Below are 16,395 nucleotides of genomic sequence, written 5' to 3'. Positions count from 1 at the left end.
TTTCCTCAAACCCATCTCAAGTCTCTCTATGGTACGTGCTTCTTCCTAACTGTGCATTTTTCATCATTTTTTTCTAACCATGCCTATGTGTTTCTGATATTTACCATAACAGTATGAATGTATTTAGTGGGTATAAACTGTTGTAAACATGAAAATTTGGGTTTACAAGTGGGGTGCCCGATACAAATTAGGATATATCCCATAGGTTCTGTGCTTTCATTTTTGCACAACTTTGTTCCTGAGCACTAAGCTTGGTACCAATTATGCATGATAACCAAGAAATCACTGTGTTTGAATACAGATAAATAATTGTGCATGCATGGGACAGAGAGAGAGAAAGAGAGAGAGAGGGAGAATGTAAGTACAGGTATGTGGATAAACTGTAGTTTAATCAGAACACTTGTGGTGGTCTATATCAATATAATTTGTAGAGCAATAAACTTGGTATCTCTCAGCTTCTCCGCATAAATGTGTCTGACTGTCCGTCTGTTAGCTGCCATCAACAGGTGAAAAAAGGTTTACATATGCAATGACAGCCAAGGTCTTCAGAAACATACTCATAACTGCAAACGCAAAAGGTGGCTGATGGTGTGGTGGCATTGGCATCAGAAACCTTCCCTACTGAGAGTGACACCGTTCCTCCATGTATAGTACTTGGGGTTGTGGTTCTGCTGACACAGTTATATTGCTTTCTGTTGACTGTGGTATGATACGATGAATTCTTGGAACAACAGTCCATTCTACTACCACCTAGTTTACAATACAGGCTCTGGGTTTGAAATTTGGGTTCCCATCTCTTAGGCACGTTTCACTTACCCTGGTTTGAAATGAAAGCTATCCCTATCTCATGTTGGTTGCCTACCATGAATTGTCACTAAACTGAAAGAGTTAAGGTTCCCTTCTCAAGCACAACTCCGATGGATGAGGAGAGGAGGCGGGAGGATGATGCAAGAAATGAGAGAGTCACTGCGAGAGAATGCCACTGGGAATGTGAAAAAGGACGTTAGAGATAGGTGGGGAGAGAATGCAATGGGAAGAAGCAGGAAATGCGAGATAATAGCTGGGGATAACACAATCTGGTGAAAGGTCAACTTGGTCTGCTGACATAATAAATTCCCAAATGTCATCTTAATCCATCAAAGCTTCCTCCAGCATTTAATACATAGTACGGTACAGAATATATGTAAGCTCGTACTCTAAGTGTTTCTGGAGATTTTTTTTAATACCTTTTCCTTAGCGATTTACCTATCTATTGTCAGAAGCCTTAACTCCAAAAAGGGTTGCCAGAGACAAACCGCCTTCATGTCACCCTGTTGTCTGCCATTTGGCTGCCCTTCCTCCAACTCTCACCCCCCCCTCTTTCATACATCTCTCAACTCCATCCCTCCAACTCATCCTTGATCTCTCCCTCCTCCTCCTCTCCCCTTCCACCTCACTCACATATACTGTACTAGTCAGTTTCTCATTTTCCATCCTCTCCATGTGGTGATTTACAATGCATATTACAACTCACTTGGCTTGGGTATGTCACCAACATACACTATGTCGATATGAAAATGCTATATATAACATACGACTAAATGCTCAGGTGTAATATGCAAATTAGTCACACAAAGAGATGTGCTATGAATCCTTTTATGCCACCTCCAATACAGCTCAAATTTCAAAATGTCAGCCTAATGCATCAAATCTTCAGCCATTAGGACATTCATAACCCCCCTTGTGGGTGGCAGTGCAATTACCAAACACCTGAATATATTTAATGATGACTGAGTGCCACAAATGTACAGCTTTGGGAAAACTTCATCAAAAATCCTCTGCCAGCATCGTGTCCTGCCTCCCACATTTCTCAATCCTGCCCAAATCACAGAGTATCATTCTTTCACATAATAATATCCTGTGTCTTTCATATTACTATCACATAAAAACAGTTCATGTAACACTTTCCACTGCCACAGCCAACAGAGAAGTGTCAGTGAACTTAACTTTTAATCATGGCTGTACACTAGCATTACTCACACCACACCTGACCACAGAACCAGCACTCTTACCAATACCTTAGACAGTTTCATCTATCTATCTATTCATCTATGTATGAATAGCAGGAAACCATAATCCTAGAGGGGTGGCCATAAATACTCTAACTCTATGTCATCCTGTCTTCCACCATCAGGCTTTCCTCCCTGCAACTCACACCATGCATACTTATGTACCTTTCCATCCATCCCTCTACCTCAGTAAATTCAACTTATGAAACTTTTTGAAGTTGAGGAGTTATATGTAGCCTTCACTGACCCCCTTCCATTAATGACACTCTCTCACTTTCATTTATAAAAGTTTCAACATGCTTGCATGCATCTGCCCTGGTCACCTAATGGCAACCCTCCAGTGTTCAAACTCAAGCAGTCTCTCTATTCCATAACTGGAATAAATAGAAGGTGAACATGGGCCAGAGGCCCTGCCCTCACAGCCCTGAACCCAGTTAGCACAAATAAAATAAAAGTATCGTACATACTAAAGTAAAAATTTACAAGGTCATGGTTAGACCAATTTTAATTTATGGGCATGAGTCATGGTACAGTACAATTGCAACAGATAAGAAAACATTAAGATTTGCGAATAAAATACTGAGAAGGATTCTTGGGGTAAACTTGCGAGACAGAGGTACAAATGAAAAAGTAGGGGATCGTACGAGAGTGGAACCAGTTGATGAATATGTTAGACTGTCTTGCTGGAAATGGCTGGGGAACATATATAGAAAAGAAGGCAGTTTAATCCAGGATGTGCCAGAGTGGACTGCTTGAGGAAGAAGAGGCTGAGGTAGGCCGAGGGAAACCTGGTTGAGGACAATGAAAAGAGAAGCAGGAGAGGAGTGTTGGTGGGACCTGAAGGAGATGGTAAGAGACAAATATTGATGAAGAGAGTTAATCGAGGCCCTATGCATTCCATGGGGTGACACAGGAAACGACTGATTGATCTTAGAGTATAGAAGGGGTTGAGGTGTGTACAGTATAAGCAGGATACAACTACGAGTACATCACAAGCAAAACACACCAGTCCTTCATGAGGTACTTCTAGCAGAATAATGACACTGGCAGATACTGTCCTGGGCCCAAATTCAAAAACTTATGATCAGCACCTTTTTGTAACTATAATTTTGTTTTGTAGGAGGAACAGGGAGAGGAGAATACATAGGTCTTCCAATATCTGTTGCTCCTCTTGCAGAAACAAGTTTGGGTTACGAGAGGAAAGTCATCACAGGTTATGCTTGCTTTAAAAGAACGGGAGCACAGAATCATCCTATGTCTTTTATTTTCCTGCAAAAACAAGATGGGTGGCATCCTCCCTAGTTCTTTGTTCTTGCTGATACCAAACAATTTTATTCCACTTAGGAAAAGTCTCTCATACTGAAGGGGATTATTAATTACTGTATATATAAAGGGTGATCAAAATGTCCCTGTGCACTTTTATACGCTACAAAGAATATGATTTATTATACTACTGTATTGGCTATAATACTTAAATAAAGGCATCTGATATAAAGGTAAGTACAGTTAAATTTATATTGTGCTTTTGTTTAAAATATGTTTGAATGATTTGTTGGTTAAAATAAATTCTGGATACAATTTTTTTTCTTTTTAGTTCACTTAATACACCATACTCTTCAAGTGCACAAGGACTTTTTGATCACCCTTTATGTAGTCCGTCCAATTCAAAAAGCCTGTCCTAAGATGAATAAAAGCATCAAGAAATGGCAGTAATAATATGAAAAATATATCTTTGGGATCAATCTGTTGAAGTTCTTCTTCAAACCAAAGCTAACAACGCTCTCCATTTTACACAACTCTGAATTACATACTGAAATACAAATTAAAATCTTATAGTCTATCTTTCAATCCATCAATCCATTCAGCCGTACCTAGCCAAATATCTCTAAATTTATTCCCACTCAGTCTTGTGCAGGCCTGTTATCTTACATGTCAAGTCAGCCAAGAACAGCAAGTTATTCTGTCACTCAAGAACAATTAAGTGATTTATTCAAGCCTTGAGAGCCAAGGATAGCACAATATTCCAACCCACTCCTAAATACACCTACAATCATTTAAGTAAGCCCATCATGTACAGCTACTTAATCTGACTGCACCTTGAATACACTTACCGTTGTTTAACCCTTCGTATGTGATGACATTATTAGATTTTACTTTACTAATACCATCTCCAGTATCATACTTGACTGGGAAGACTTTTCAAATTCCTGAGGTTAGATATAGCATTTCTTAACTCTTTCACTGACACGGGTCCTTCACAAGTTAAATACAACTGTCTGGTGGAATAACTACAAAAAAAAGTCAGAAGTTTCTCAGAGCTTCAGAATGTAAAGCCATATCTACCTAATTCCCTAAGCAATTGTCTGGAATAGTAGACTAAATAACATCACAAGTTAAAGGGTTTCAGAAAGTAAGGATGTATCTACCAAACTCTCCAGTGTGTACCTAAATGCACACTAACCCCCCATAGCGTGTGGTTGCAGTTGATGTATGAGGAGGATATCAATGCTCACTGTGAGGCATATATACCTACCTCCCCAGTGCATATCTAAATACACACTAACCTCCCATGGTGTGTGGCTGCAGTTGATGTACGAGGCTGGGATCAGAGTTCACTAAGGCAGAATGACCGTCACTGTTTACAACACTCATGGCGTATCTCACCCTCCTGCCTCTGACAAACTCCTCCCTCGTTACCTTAACTCCCCTCCCACTCTATCTCATTCCCTCTACCCCCTCCCTCTCCCTACCTTCTCTCCTTACCTCCTCCTACCTCTCCTTTCCTTGTCAATTCCTGCCTTCCCTATTTCTGTTTTTACTGTCCCTACTTCCTCTGTCTTTCACTCTATATATCTCCAGCTTTTCTCTCCCTTACTACCTCCCACATTTCTTCTTTCATATCTCTCCACTCCTTTTCTTCATCTCCTCCTTACCTCTCCAATTCTTTCTTCTTCCACTGTTACCTTATCCCCACACCCTTCTTCCCTTCACCCCCCTCCCTACTATCTCATCTCTCCACATCTTCCTCACATTCCTTAGATACCCCTTCCATCCCCACCCTACCTTCCTCCATCTTTCCTCCTCCCAAACTTCACCCCTTCTTTCCCTCCATCGTATCTTCTCCCCACTCCTTCCACTTGATCTCTCCAGTTCTTTTCTCCATTCCTACCACCCTCATTTCTTCCATTTATCCATAATCTAATTCTGCCGTGCTTCTTCCTCCATTTTATACTCCATGTGATCTTTCCCTCTGTCCCCTTCCTTCTTTCCCTAGTCTTTCCTCCATCTTCCCTCCACCTCTCCATTCTCTCCCCACCTCCCTCATTCCTCTTCTACATTATATTCCATCCAGTCCTTCCATCTACCCTCTCCCTATCTTCCCTTCTATTTTTATATTTAATTTCCAACACTCCATTCCCTTCCTTCAGTTTCTCTTACCTCTCCAGGTTTTCCCCCTCCCCTTTCCCAACTCTTCCCCCCCACCTTCTCTATCATCCTAATTTCCAATCCCCAACACTTCCTTCCTCCTCTTTCTTTTTCCCTACCTCTCCCTCCTTTCCTCCCTGCCCTACCCCTCTTCTCTCCCTCCTTTATACCAACCCTGCCCCTTTTCTCCCTCCTCCTCTTTCCCTGCCTTCCTTTCATCAATGCATGAGGGGCGTATCTGATTCTTATCGTGGGGGTTGTAATCTTATCATACGCTGATAATGATGGGGGGGAGGTGAGAGAGAGAGAGACAGACAGACAGACAGACAGACAGACAGAGACAGAGACAGACAGACAGACAGACAGACCTTTGAAAACCATAAATTTATACATTCTTGAGACATGTAATGAACAGGTCATTAAAAGCTATACATTAATTAATCCCTCCAATCCAAACTTTTTTCTCCATCTGTGTTCACAGCAAATGCCAGCTGGTGTGTACAACTGTCAGTGGGAGGTTTGCACTGCTGAAGCCCTTGATGCAAAACTCTCTCTCCCTCTCTCAATGGCCTACCCGACATGGGCAGGTGTGGGCGAGAACTTCTAAAGCTTTTGGTGTTGCAGAAATCCCAACCACGTCAGAAAGCATTGGGTGAGGAAATGGTCTTAAGCTGGGTAAATCATGTAAAGATAACAAGGCCACAACTAAAAAACTGTACTCATGATGACGGCAGTAAAGGACTTTATCTCACCAAATATGTTAGTAATTCCCGTCTGACTATCCAAGAACATACTCTGTTTCATTACTGCTGCTAACACACAATTTAACTTGGGAGGTCATTCTGAAATTGTACAATAAAGGGGTTAGGGAAGGACTACAGCTAACTCCTTCAGTTTGTAAAGTTTCTCCTAACTTTCTGCTAACTGAGATGGTCTGGGCATGTGAGGAGGATGGAGGATAACAACTGGGTGTGGAGAGTGAGAGGTCTGAATGCTGGGGATGGAAGTCCAAGAGGCAGACCAAAAAAGACCTGGGATATGATCGCAGAGTATGACCTCAGGGTTACAAGACTGAATATACTGCTAGAGACTGAGCAGCATGAAGAGCTGCCTTAATATAAACAGAGCTGATACATGCATACTGAAAAGCTTCTAAACAAATTAAAGGAATGAATGAAAAATACTGAAAAAGCATAACTAATTATTTCTAACCCATTTGTTATGACAGATCTTTCATAAGCAGCTGAACTGTATTAGAATGAATTATAAAAAAAAAAAAAAATTACACTGATTAAAATTATCTGGTGCACCAACAATTATATGATACAATATAAAATGACGTAATCATGTCTTAAGAGGTTACAGTATCTGTATCCTCTTTATGATGAGGCATTTCCTAGGTAAAAAAAAAAAAACACACACACACACTCTCTCTCTCTCTCTCTCTCTCTCTCTCTCTATATATATATATATATATATTAAATATAAAGTCTGGCATCAGCATGAATAAAGATAAAAACTGGACTGATGTGGGTTGTGGAAATCTTTCATCCTCTTTCGTATGAGATGCATTTCCTCAGCTGAATAAAACACCAGCAGGTAGCATGAATGAAAAAAGGTATTGTACTAAATGGCTTTTGTACCACCAATCCACACAACTCAGGTTGTACTACTAGTACAGTTGTAGTAGTTGAGAAACCCTTATCTGTCTGGCCGAGCAGATTCATCAACCACAGGCAAGCAATTGCCCATGCAGGGCTGTCCCATGCAATGATCTGCCATTCCCTTGTATGTGGACAGTGCCTCAACACAGTGAGGGACAGGGATGAATGTGGGGGCTTAACTCCTGGATGGAAGCAGCAACTGTATCTCTCCATTCAGTTAACAGGGACACCACAGTAGGCTGTACATCACCTTGTTATATGATTATGTAGTTACCACCCAGCAGTGTAAATACTAACCTGTGTTACAGGAAACAATTAGGCTTGTCATTCAGTGTAGTCACCTAAGAAGCTCAGTTTTGGTGTGTGTGTGTGTGTGTGTGTGTGTGTGTGTGTGTGTGTGTGTGTGTGTGTGTGTGTGTGTGTGTGTGTGTGTGTGTGTGTGTGTGTGTGTGTGTGTGTGTGTGTGTGTGTGTGTGTGTGTGTGTGTGTGTGTGTGTGTGTGTGTGTGTGTGTGTGTGTGTGTGTGTGTGTGTGTGTGTGTGTGTGTGTGTGTGTGTGTGTGTGTGTGTGTGTGTGTGTGTGTGTGTGTGTGTGTGTGTGTGTGTGTGTGTGTGTATACCCCCATACCAATAGCTGCATCCTAAACTGGCACCAATCACTGACATAAGCAGTGGTGATACTGACTGATGGATAATGTGATAACTCACAAATATGCCAGTCACCACACACACACACACACACACACACACACACACACATCAATAGTCACTTAGGTAAAACACTTAATAGTTGGTACCTCATTTATACCATTTAAATTTGGCCATGTGAAGAGGATGGAGAATTAGGTGCTGATTTGGAGTGTCTTTTTTTTTTTTTTTTTTTTTATGTGTCCGACTCTGGGCATAGGCTTCACAGCCTGCTATCAAGGCCCAGCAGTCCTCCTACATACCATACACCTCTACATGTCACCACTTCGGCGCTAACACCCACCGTCCATATTGAATACATGCTAGGGCTGTCTCATACAGGACTGGTGTATTAATATTAGCGGGGGTATTTTTACGACATGTCGGCGGGTCTTCTGGTAGATCAGTAAAGCCTGATTTAATGAAATTCAAATCCTTAAACTGTCTGTGAGGTGAAGGGGAGGAAGGGGAGGGGAGGAGGGAGACCAAGGATGAGAGGGTGGGACGTGAGTTGGAGAAACAACAGCTACAAAGCAGATGATGGTGACATGGAGACCATTCATTTGTAACCATCCCTTACAGGATGACGGTGACCGGTGACAGATAGACAGTTAGATGATAAAACACAAAAACATTAACAAATGGAGTTACTACTTTGTGTCAGTTCAATGGATACATACTGGCAGGGACCATGGTAATCTCTCTCTCTCTCTCTCTCTCTCTTTCTCTCCTTTTCCTGTGGTTATCCTATTCATTTGACCTTTCCACATCCTTTCTCTTGATTCAACTGATTTCCACAGTACTCTACTCTCTCTCACTCTCTGAAACCCCTTATTCTATTTTTTCTTCTTTCCTTGTCTTAATCTTTTTTCTCCCTCCCCCTTTCCCTCCTACTCTCTCTCTCTCTCTCTCTCTCTCTCACACACACACACACACAGATACACACACACCTGTGAGGGTCTGCATGAGCTCAACACCTGAACCAGTTAATTTCACAAAATAAACTTCAAATATTTCACTTACCTTTTCACAGTTCAATGTTTAAATAGGGTATGGATCATTTTCATAATTTATTTTACTATTTTTAACTTTTTTTCTATTTCCTGAGGCCTAAAAATATACAAAATGCAATGTGTACAAACTGGAGCATGTGTGGATAAATACTGTACCTAAACACACATACACACACACACACACACACCATGTGTATGAGTCAGTGCTAGTCAGCTGGCACCATCTGGTCACCATCACCACCTCTTACAGCCAGAACTCTTACTCCCGCCTATTTGTTCTCTCTGTCTCTGTCTGTCGTCTCTGTCTGTCTGTCTAGCTCTCTGTCTCTGTCTGTCATCTGTCTGTCTGTCTAGCTCTCTCTCTCTCTCTCAGAAACATATGTCCTTTTCATCCTCATTTCCCCCATTTCATATCTCCCTGAATTTACCCAAACTCTCTCTCTCTCTCTCTCTCTCTCTCTTTGACCTTCACTTCATATCCCCTTGGCCAAAATTTTCTTTAAACATTATGTCCCATGAAATTAAAATACAAAATCTACTTAATTTCTGGCATTTTCTGCTGGTTCCCAACAATGGTGTTCTCTTAAACTGAATAAAATAGTGTGGTTGTAGAATGGATAAAATGAAAAATATATCACTGTAATGAATACTGAATGAAGCAGTGAAAACCCTACCACATTCTAACGGGAAAATATTTATTATAGAGTACAAAATATGGCTCAGGATATTTGGCAATTTAGGCACTGTAAAATAATACAGGCATTAACATAAATATAACAGGAGCTATATATAAATATCGAACCATGTAATATATAGTTACTCCCTCCACTGCTTTAATTTTGGAAGATAAATAAAGAAAATGAAAATAGAAAAAAAAAGAAAAAAAAGCATGTGCTCATACATGCACATATGCAGGCACACTCCTCCAACCCAAATAAAGATCTGTTTAAGAGTAAAAATTTTAAGGTGCCACCACTATAAATGTATTGTAGAGCACAAGGAAGAATATACACAACATGAATAGCATTTGCAATACTGGTTATCAAGTAGTTCAAGACCTAACCAAAACAAGAAGATATTGTAACTAAAGGGTAAAAAAATATCTGCAATATAAGCCACTGAAAACCTAGAGGGGAAATAAAAATAAAGCCAAAATACCTTGGATTAGAGGTCGCTGAAAAAAAAAAAAAAATGCCATAACAAGCGAAAAGCGTCAGCAACAATGGTCATCAAAAACCTCATGAATAAACCAAAATAAAATGTCAAAAGTGCTTGAAATTTTAACCAACAAAATGCCTGAACATATCAAGACAAGTCAAAGGTGCTCACAAAACTGGTCACTGGGGGAAAAAAAAAAAAAAAAAAGTCAAAAGTGGTCAAAATATTATTCTGTAAGAAAAAAATGCCAAATAATCAAAATACTGGTTACTAAAAAAATAAATAGAAAACACACACCAAAATCTGCCATAAAAAAAAAAGCACTTGCAATACTGGTAATTGAAAACCCTGACTAACCTTCCGCTGCAGGTCCCACATAAATGAACGGGGAAAACCAGACATGGTGAAGATGCTGTGTGGCAGATTCAACTGGGTTTATGTTCGACTGTAACGGTATCCTTTATTATCGCCTACACTTTCCCACTTACCAAACAGTCACTAGGATTATCCATGAACTGCTGCTCCATGCTTAACATCTATAAAATATATAACAACTTCTTTGCATTGTTCCATTTATCTGTCTGTCATTTCTGCTAATAATTCATGGAGTTTTTCAATTCTGTAAGTCTTGAGCACAAAATTTCAGACTGTAATTAAACTTTTGGATCAGTCACTCAGCTTATTCTTGGATTACTATCCCATTCTTAACATCTGTACATCATTTCTTTAAACTGTCTGTTGCTTCTGTATCGGGGTGTACAATCAAAGTCTCTTAAGTTCTGTAAATCTTCAGCACAAGAACTACGCTCTTGACTCATTCACTTGCTTATCCTTAGCCTGCTCCCCCATGCTTAACATCTGTAATATACATGTTCCTTTCATTTGTCTATCATTCTATTGTACATTCAAAAATTCTTCCAGCTCTGTAAGTATTCAGGACAATATTTCTGAAAGTAACTACACTCCTGGCAGATATACTTAACTTTACAAAGTGTGGTTGTACTGTATAATGTTTTTGTCTCTCCATTCTGTCTTCTGAAAACATACAAGATTTCTGCATACTCTGTCATAAGGTTTCAAACAGGTTTCTTGATGTTTTCTTTTAAATACTCAGTACAATCTCCGATCACCTTTTCTTCATTATGCAAAGTAAATCTTTACGCTGTCATTAATTCCATGGCAAACTGTCCATGAAGACAATAAAGAGCTGCTGTGGTCTGCTGGGTTAAACCGTGCACTAGCAACCAATATGTTAAGCTTTTGAGACAACTGAAAGCTTGTTTGTTGATGTCAAAAAATGCATCTGGTTGCCAATGGTTACAGTACATGCAAACTCAAATGACATTTTAAGAGGGTCAACACCTTAGCCCAAGATTGTCGTAAAAATCAATAGTTAACAGATGTCAAAGTATGGTACTCTTCCATGTGCAGCATCTGTCTTTCCATACATTCTCATTATCCCTAAGTCCAAGGGTTGTATAAAGTACTCTTGTGGGCTTCAAAACTAACATTACACCTCTTCCTTATCGCTTTATTTCTGCATACTGTACCGCATATTAGTACAGATATTCAATTTTGCTTATGATATACAGTAAATTCTCAATTATCCATCGTCGCAACATCCAGCCCAACACAATATCCGGCGCTGCTGGCTCGGCTCTATTAAAGCAATATCTGGTGACATTATGCAACACTTGGCGCCAAAGTGGGACGTAACCAGCAGTTCTATGCAATATCCGGCATTGAGACGTATCAGCTGACTCAAAAGTAGTATCCAACCGGCACTGTATTACTGTACTGTATTATCATTTTATTGTGTTTTTATACCTTGGTTTCATCTTTTACTTACGGGAATGAGTTTAGGGTAGAGGGTCGAGACGTACAGTAACACAATATCTGACTCAACGCTGAATGTTGAGCTGATGGGGAGTACTATGCAATATCAAGCATTAGAGTTTCATGCTGTTCGGTGTAGGGCGTGACTGTATTACAACAGATAACTGAGAGTTTACTGTAACAACATTTGCTTCTCCTTAGGAAATATTATACTGTATTCACTTATTTATTTATGAAAAATTCATCCATATCTAAAAGTTACCAATAATACAGGCACTTGAAAGAGATACCTTCATGTGGTGACACTCATTTAACCAGGCGGTTCTGTTGCCAGGGTATACAGGCATCCCTCAACTCTCTCCTTCTCACCCTAAGGGAGGATAGTGGACTGCAGGAGAATGGCAATTTCTGCCTGCTGTCCACAGGATTCATGTTCAGATAAACCTAGGGACACAACGGAAGCAGCGGCACATCAGTACTAACTTTTTCTGCTTTCAGCATAATAGAGTAATTTCTACTTCTGCTAAAAGCACATTCAAATTCACTTCAGTATTATTAAACTATAGCCATATTTAAAATTTGCCAATAACATACAAAGAATATTAATGTGCAACATGGGAAATAAATAACTGAGGTGCTGGCAAGCCTCTTCAACTCACGACAACAAGGCACCAGTTCTCCACTGGAAGAATTAATTGGCACCTGCTACACTTGCGTACAGTAATGTCGTTTCACTCTTTACTTGAATGTTATGAAACTCTTATATGGCATTCTGGAAAGTTGTTGGGTTACTAAGATTGCATCACTGGGCTTCAAAAGTTATTGTCTCATTACCTATTGTTATGGTATTGTTATTCCCATCTTCTATAGTCCACTATCCTCCATTCAGATGATAAGGAGGGAACTGCGAAACATTCGTATATTCAATCAGTGGAGCAACTGGTTATTAATGGCACTATAACATGAAGGTATCCCTCTCCAGCACTCACTATGGAGTAGATCAATATTCAAATTCACATCTGTACATTATTAACAAAAATGGTACACTCCACCTCTGTATATTTCATCCCCTGAAATTTTCAGGGCAGCAAAATTTGTCCTGAAATATTCATGAATCAGATTTGTTTTCAATGCAAGAGAAGATTCTGTTGCACACGCTTAACTTTTCAGTCCTTCCATTTGAACGAAAATAAATGTAAGTCTACAGAATTATATTTGGCACCAATAATTCAATATAACACATTGTATTGCCAATATCATATGCCATTACATCAACTTTTAAAGATTTTCTTTTCTGCTAGGAGGTCCAAAGTAAATCAGAGAAACCCTTCCAGCCTGATGATATGGGCAGCATCATTCTTGTTACCTCCTGATTATTTCATCCAGCTTAGGGGAGATCGGAAGTGAAGGGTTAAGTAACGCTATATCTAACCACTACACCTTGAAAATCTTTCATAATCTGGAGAAAAAAAAAAAAAAAAAAAAAGTCTGGAGGCAGCAAGAATGAAATACACTAATGCTTTTTGCTCCAAGGGGTTAGGGTTCCCCTGTTACACATACAGCTGATTTGCATTGCCACCAATTTACCATACTGACTCCTTATTATATGCCAGTTTCTTTACATTCTTTTCACTTTCAGGTCTACACTATATTACAGAAAAAACATTAAAATTCCATCACTACCTGTAAAGAAAATCAGCCACTTCCCCTATTCTGGAGTATCAACTGTATTTAAAAAAAAAAAAAAAAAAAAAAAAAAAAAAATCTTGGAACACATCTTTGGCATATAACAAGCTTTTCTGTTTCCAATATAGGGGAAAAAAATTGTGATATTTATGAATGTACTCCTTACTTATAATGAGAACTGTCTGTAAACAAGTTCCAAAGAGGACTGGCTAAAGCATTCCCCAGCTGTGGCTAAATGAACACCAAGAGGAGAGGTGAGGTGAGGTGAGGCACAGCTGTGAGATGGGTGGGAGGTGATGCAGGGGGTTTCATGAGGGGGTAAGAGAGGGAGGTTGGTTAGGGGGTAGGGAGGGGGGTTGTTAGGGGATAGGAGGGGGATCATGAGGGGATAGGGAGGTGGGATCATTAGGGGGGTAACAGGGATCATGAGGGGATAGGAAGGTGGGATCATTAGGGTGGTAACAGATAGAGGTTCATGGGGTAAGGAAAGGGTACAGCTGAAGGGGTGGAGAAAAGGGGGTTCAAGAGATGCCAAAGAGAGTTGGGAATAGTGGCTGGTGAGGTATGGAGGATATGTGAAGAAGGAAGGGAGTGTTCAATGGAGTTAAAGGAAAATGTCAGAGTGAAGGAAGAGAGTGAAGATATCAGGTAAAGAGGGAGGGAGTAGTTAGAGAGATTGCCTGCTGCTAAAAAAGACAAAAGTTTGATCCCAACCTGGGCCATGGAACAGTCTGCTTGTTTGAATTTCGTTAACACAGACTTTACTCATCCCCCACAAGACCTACCGACATGCTATAAAAACACCCCAACTAATATCAACAAACACGTCTTTAATGCAACAGCCCTAACACGTATTTATTATGGACTGTAGATATTAGCAACTGCCACGGTGGCTTAGTGGTTAGCATCACTAACTGCAAAGCTGTCAGCCTGCTAGCACCAGGGTTCGAATACTGGTGTGGGCAGCTGCTGTCAGTTGACTCAGGTGTCCATCCACCATTTGTGGGTTGGTGGGTGAAATAAATACTTAGCATAACAACTAGGGGAGGAGACTGTGGTAACCTAGATGAAGCAGTGGCCTTGTATCCCAGAATACAGAGTAAATAACACACCACAGGATCAATGGCCTAAGGTACAGAAATAAGCAATATGGCTAAGTGCCTCGTGGTGCCTGCCCCCACCTTTGTTGATATCAGCACCCAAGTGATCACAGATGATGGTGTGTGGTACATAAGAGGACTGCTGGGCCTTAAGGAATATGCTGCCAAGTCTATGCTCAGAGACGACACATTAAGGGGAAAAAAAAAAAAAAAAGATAAACAGATTTCAGCTTCGTTATGAAGGAGTGAAAAGAGCTAAAGGAAATGAGGGAGAGAATCAGAAAATATGTAAGTGGAGATGTTTTAGGTTGCTGTGATGGAGTGGTAAAGAAGTGGTAAGAGGGATGAGGGAAGTGGGGATGGTGAGGTGTGGTGGATATGGTGGAGAAGGGTAAGATTTAGGGAGGTATTATGGAGAGATCAAAGACAAAGAAGGAATGTGGAAGTGACGGAGAGGGGAAGAAGTGCAAAGCTGTGAGGAGAGGAACTTATAGGAAGGTACGATTGGAGAGGCAGACATTGTTGTTTACGATGATGTTGTGGTTCCAGGTTCATCTGAAATGTATACCCAGTGGACTGCAGGCTGAAGCTGTCCTCCATACTATGCACTATCCTCCTTTCAGGGGACAGAGAGGGAATTGAGGGATGTTGGTGTAACTGGACAGAGGAGCTGCCCAGTTATATCAATGCCAAAACATGAAGGCTTCCCTCTCCAGTACCGGAGTGGCAGACAGACTAGACAAGTATGGTGGGGCAGGCAGGGAGAGGGAGGTGTATGAAGAGGGCAGGAGTAAGGAAGTAGGAAAGGGGAAGTGTGGATAAAGGTAGGAGTAGAAGAAGAGAAGAGCAGGGGATGCAGGGACATAAAGGTAATGGGAAAGGATGAGGAGGAAAGGGAGAGGAAGGATAGACAAGATGGAGGAAGAGTTAGGAGGTAAGGAGGGGAGGAAGTACAAAATGGATGGAAGAGAAATGAGGTGGACAAAGGTAAAGAGGAAGAGGAGAGAGAGGCAGGGAGGGAAGGGTACAGAGAAAGGTAGCAGGAAGGGATATAAACAGGAACCTGACTAGTGTGTATGTGAGTCAGATAGAGGAGGAAACCAAGGATGAGGTGGAGAGGTATATGAATGAAGGTGCTGTGAGTTGGAAGGAGGGCAGCCTGATAACAGAGAATAGGGTGATATGAAGATAATCTGTTTGTCACCACCCCCTCACAGATCGAGGCATTTGGTTATAGACAGACAAAGAAACACAGAGAAGAGGGTTTATTGAAAAAATGTTGGGAGGAAGAGGAAGAGAAGATTGGGGGGAAAATAAACAGATGAGGGGAACTGTACGGAAAGGGTGGGTAGGGGGAGGAGGGGGAGGAAAATGGAGAACAAAACAGAAAGAGGAAATTGTAGGGAAAGGGTGTGGAGGAAGAGGAAGGTGTGGAGGAAGAGGAAGGTGGAGAGAATGAGGACAATGAATAGAAGAGGGGAAGGGTTGGGAAAGAGTAGGAATGAAGAGGAAAGGGAAGAGAATAAGGAAAATAAAGAGAAATGGGAAAGTGCATGCAAGGAAAGAGTAAGATGGAAAAGGTAAAGGAGGAGAACTGGCAAGACAGAGGGAAGAAAGAAAATGCAGGGAAAGGATAAGAAGGAAAAAGATAGGGAAGGAGAATGGGGAAGATAAACAGATGAGAATGTACGGCAAGAGCAGAGAGGAAATGAAAGAGAATGGAGATAAACAGAAGAAGGAAAGGGAAGAAAGGAAGAGAAAGAGGAGAAGAATGGGAA

This window comes from Coenobita brevimanus, chromosome 42, assembly GCF_032717465.1.
Source record: "Coenobita brevimanus isolate Jiangsu-jjx chromosome 42, ASM3271746v2, whole genome shotgun sequence".
NCBI classification, from domain to species: domain Eukaryota; kingdom Metazoa; phylum Arthropoda; class Malacostraca; order Decapoda; family Coenobitidae; genus Coenobita; species Coenobita brevimanus.
The sequence above is the reverse complement of the archived record's forward strand: the minus strand, read 5'-3'. Positions refer to the sequence as shown.